Here is a 5546-nt window from a genome sequence, read left to right as displayed (position 1 = left end):
CCTGAGATCTAGATCTTCTCTGGAAAATCATAATTTTAGTATTTTTGGGGTTTACTGCCAGGGCCCAGGTCTGGCAGTACTGCTCTAGCAGGTCCAGACTCTGCTGTAGGCCATGTGCGGCGGATGACAGCAGGCATAGGTAATCTGTGAAGAGTAGGCATTTAACCTCTGAATTGTGGAGACCAACACCAGGGGCTGAGGATTTTTCTATAATAGTTGCCAATTCATTTATGTAAATATTGAAGAGTGCAGGGCTCAGATTGCAACCCTGGCAAAGGCCCCGCACCTGGTTAAAGTATTCTGTTATTTTCTTGCCAATTTTAATACTGCACGTATTGCCAGTATACATTGATTTAATTATGTCATATGTTTTACCCTATGTTTTATCCTGTCTGCCAAATAGAATCAAATGCTTTTTGGAAGTGGATAAAGTGAGCGTATCATTTGGTATTATTGTGGTGGACATGTTTATCTATCAGGGTGTGTAGGGTGTAAATATTGGCTTTTACTCAAGACCTTGTGCTTATTAAGGAAGCTTAGAACTCTTACATGTATAATACTTCAGAAAACCTTCCTCAGGTTACTGTTCACACAAATGCCTCTGTAATTGTTCGGGTCAAATTTGTCTCCGTTCTTAAAGATTGGGGATATGAGTCCTTGATTCCAGATGTCAGGGAAATAATCTACACTCAGGATCTAACTAAACAGTTTTAATATAGACAATTAATATAGACAATTTTGCACTAGTGAGTTTGAGCATTTCATTTATGGTGCCATCAGGTCCGCATGCTTTTTTATATTTGAGGGCCTGAAGTTTCTTATAAAGCTCCTGGTCAGTCATTGGGTCGTCCAATGGATTTTGATTGTCCTTTATAGATTTTACTAATACATTCAACTTTTCATGAATTTGGTGTTGGTCTGCATTTGGGTCAATTTGAATGGTGTTGTAGAGTGTTTTAAAATGTGTGGTCCATATGTCACCATTTCGTATCGCTAATTCCTCTTTAGATTTTTCTTGTTTTTTCCAATTTTGCCAGAAGTTGTTTGTGTTTATGGACTCCTCAATTAGTCAGCTGCTTGCTATTGTACTGTGCTTTATTGGTTCTGAGTGTACGTTTATAGAGTTGTAAAGTCTCACAGTAATGAAGGTTTAATTCACCAGTATTTGGGTCTGTGCTTTTGGTTGGTGTCACGCCCTGACCTTAGAGATCCTTCATTCTCAATGTGGGTTAGTTTCGGGGTGTGACTAGGGTGGGCATTCTAGTTTCTTTATTTCTAGGTTGGCTTGGTATGGTTCCCAATCAGAGGCAGCTGTCTATCATTGACTCTGATTGGGGTTCAGTTTTAGGAAGTTTTTTCCCACCTGTTTGTTGTGGGGATCTTGTTTTTGTATTGTTACCTTTGAGCACGACAAAGCTGCACGTTCGTTTCTTTGCCCTCTATTGTTTTTTTTGTGCCGGTTGACATAGTAAAAGATGATGAACCCAAACCACGCTGCATTTTGGTCCGATTCTTTCAACAACTTTCGTGACAGTTGGGTTTTTTTCCTCATAATTTTACAAACTGTTTTTTTAAATCAATTTCAGTTGTGCTTCTTTTGCCGTTTGCCTGAATATATAGTTGATGTTTTTTACTGCTAGATTGGTGCCTTCTTCACTGTGAGTGAATGTGGTATCCAGAAAGTTATCTTAGAGTGTCTGGATATTTTGGTTACAGTTTGCTTTCTGGTCGTTCTGCCCCTGAACAGGCAGTTAACCCACTGTTCCCAGGCCGTCATTGAAAATAAGAATATGTTCTTAACTGACTTGCCTGGTTAAATAAAGGTAAAATTTAAATAAAAAATTAAAAAAAATATTCTGTGGTGTTTTGGGCCTATCTGTATGAACGTCTGATGTTGTACAGCTTACTGGGCTGTGAATGTGTGGTTGTTTCCATGTCTGTTCTTTGGAGGAACAACGTCATTTGGCTGTGATCAGACAGATGTGTGAGTGGCTTGACAGTGAATGAGCTGAGAGAGAAAGGGGGGGGATATATTGTGCAAATGAACACATATTTTTCTGTCAGTACAAGTTCTTTTTTCAGTTTTAACCAAATGTGATATTTACCAATTTTGAGGGGATCAATTCGATTTTGTAGTTTGGATTTGTACCAAATGCCTCTATTGACAGAGCTGTATTTCTGTGATGGCACAATTACCTCTTTGTAGTCTGTGGGACAGTGAGTGACAATGTCTGCCTTATACCATGTCTCCTGCAGAATGATGACATCAACATCTTTAAGATTTCTGTTGAACTGCAGTGCTAAACTCTTCAGTCCAAAGGTTGAGTTTAGGCCCTGAATGTTCCATATGCTGACTGATAGGTTGATGAGTTTAGGCCCTGAATGTTCCACATGCTAACTGATAGGTTGATGAGTTTAGACCCTGAATGTTCCACATGCTGACTGATAGTGATTTCATGTTGCAAAAAGAAAGAATAGCAGTCAGAACTACAGTAACTACTAAGTTGTTAAGAGTGAGTCTCTCTCTCTCACTCTCTCTCTCACACACACACACACACACACACACACACACACACACACACACACACACACACACACACACACACACACACACACACACACACACACACACACACACACACACACACACACACACACACACACACACACACACACACACACACACACACACACACACACACACACACACACACACACACACACACACTTAACAAAGCAAGCACAGTCAGCAACACACAACACATGCAGGCAGTTGTTGTGTGGCTGGGTTTAGCTGTAATTGATCTATCTTAATTTCTTCCTTTGTTTCTCATGTTCGCTCTCTCTCTCTCTCTCTAAATTCCCTGTCCATCTCTCTCTCTCTCTAAATATCCCTGTCCATCTCTCTCTCTCTCTCTCTCTAAATTCCCTGTCCATCTCTCTATCTCACTTGATGACCCTTCTCTCTCATAACTCTCTCTCTCTCTAAATTCCCTGTCCATCTCTCTATCTCACTTGATGACCCTTCTCTCTCATCACTCTCTCTCTCTCTAAATTCCCTGTCCATCTCTCTATCTCACTTGATGACCCTTCTCTCTCATCACTCTCTCGCTCTCTAAATTCCCTGTCCATCTCTCTATCTCACTTGATGACCCTTCTCTCTCATCTCTCTCTCTCTCTCTCTCTCTCTCTCTCTCTCTCTCTCCTCTCTCTCTCTCTCTCTAAATGCCCTGTCCATCTCTCTCTCTCTCCAAATGCCCTGTCCATCTCTCTCTGAAGCTGCTTCATCCTGTAACCCCACCCCCTTCCTCTCCTCCGACCCATAACGTCCCATAGAGCGGTGGGTCATGAAGCTGGTGTTGGTCTGGGTTGCTGTCTTGCCACCTCCATGGGTGGTCCTGGTTCCCTTTTCTACTGTGCTGTTTGTACAGTTCAGAGAGCCTTGTTGTTCTGGCATCTCTCTCCATGCTGGCCAAAGCCTCGGGCCTGCTGCCTGTTTTCTTTAACATGCTGATACATCTGCAGGATTTTGAAGAAAGAAAGAAGGAAGAAGAGAGAACAAGACACATGAGAGAAAGAAGGAAGGAGAGATAGATGGGGAGAGAGAGAGAGAGAGAGAGATGGAGAGAGAGAGAGAGAGAGAGAGAGAGAGAGAGAGAGAGAGAGAGAGAGAGAGAGAGAGAGAGAGAGAGAGAGAGAGAGAGAGAGAGAGAGAGAGAGATCAGGACACATGAAGAGAAAGAAGGAAGGAGAGATAGATGGGGAGAGGAGAGAGAGAGAGAGAGAGAGAGAGAGAGAGAGAGAGAGAGAGAGAGAGAGAGAGAGAGAGAGAGAGAGAGAGAGAGAGAGAGAGAGAGAGAGAGAGAGAGAGATCAGGACACATGAAGAGAGACTGAAAGAAAGAGATGGACGGGTGTAGCAGTGTGATGTTGTTCCCCTAGATAATGCACCAGGTTGCACACAAGGACCATTTCAAATAGCCAGGTCAAGAAGGGATGTTAATCATTTGATAATAGTAATAATAATAATTCAGTGTGTTTTTAAATGTAATTACAGCTGCATAGCTAATGTTAGTTTTTTGTGTACAAACACTTTTTCATATCTATATTGTACTGACACGTGATTGTAAAGGTTTTGTATATTTTGGTTTGGCCCATTTCGGGTTATCTGTATTTCCATACCCCCTTGTTGTTCTCTTTTGCCTGACCTTCAGCTAGCGATGTATGTTGTCCTTGGCTCCCAAATTGTTCAATAAAAAACCGTGGTAATGTTACACAATGTGCTGTTATGCAACCATACGTTTTCTTACATTGTGGACAATATAAAGATTTATGTTAACAAGTTTCACCGAGCTCGCTAACTAGGGTACCTATTGTAACTTGTGAGTACTTGGGACAGTGTTTGAGTGAGTATCTATGTGCTCGGGCAGGTGCCTGAGAGCTGTGACTGCGCCAAGGGCTAAAATATTGTGTGTCTGTAACGTCGTTCTTCGTTTGTCGAAAGAGAGTCGGACCGAAATGCAGCGTGGTGGTTACTCATGACTATAATGGAAAAAGTGACACATGAAAATAACTATACAAAATACAAAACAACAAACAGAACGTGAAACCTAATTACAGCCTATCTGGTGAAACTACACAGAGACAGGAACAATCACCCACGAAATACACAGCGAAACCAGGCTACCTAAATACGGTTCCCAATCAGAGACAACGAGAATCACCTGACTCACCTGATTGAGAACCGCATCAGGCAGCCAAGCCCATACAACACCCCTACTCAGCCGTACTCCCAATAATTACAAAAACCCCAATACGAACCACAACATAAACCCATGTCACACCCCGGCCTGACCAAATAATTTAAGAAAACACCAAAATACTAAGACCAAGGCGTGACAGTGTCGTCTCTTCATGTGCAGGGCAAACAAAAAGAATCCAACCAGCAGACCTCCAGTTGTGGCAGTGTCCTAATTAAAAGTACACAACGCAGAACGAACCACGCTACACTGGCACGTCAGAAAGCATTCATTCCCATTGACCATAGCCCTCTGTCCGGCAGTACAGGAGTAGTAAAGGCCCAGTACCCTACTTTTAATCTGATTGTACTTGTGGAATATAAAAATAAACACTTGTTATATGTTTTTCCAATTTCTTGAAATATTGTGCAAATGTCATTACTGTGTTAATGTATTGTGCAATGTTTTCCTTCATGGCCATGGAAAGTGTACAGGTAAAACCTTAGACGACCAGCCTATGTACAATACAGTCATGTACATTTACATTCAGTGTTTTGTAAGGATGGTAAGTAAATACTGCACAAAAAGTGGTTGATTTTCATGTTATTTGATCAAGAAAAATATTTTATTTTATGTTTTGGGTCTTTTCCCATAACTTTACACCAATTGATGTAAATGTCTGAGGACAAGGGTTTTGTTCTTTCTGGATTCAAATCAAATCAAATTTATTTATATAGCCCTTCGTACATCAGCTGATATCTCAAAGTGCTGTACAGAAACCCAGCCTAAAACCCCAAACAGCAAACAA

This window comes from Oncorhynchus gorbuscha, linkage group LG09 (genome assembly GCF_021184085.1).
Source record: "Oncorhynchus gorbuscha isolate QuinsamMale2020 ecotype Even-year linkage group LG09, OgorEven_v1.0, whole genome shotgun sequence".
Classification (NCBI taxonomy): domain Eukaryota; kingdom Metazoa; phylum Chordata; class Actinopteri; order Salmoniformes; family Salmonidae; genus Oncorhynchus; species Oncorhynchus gorbuscha.
This window is presented reverse-complemented; position numbering follows the sequence as displayed.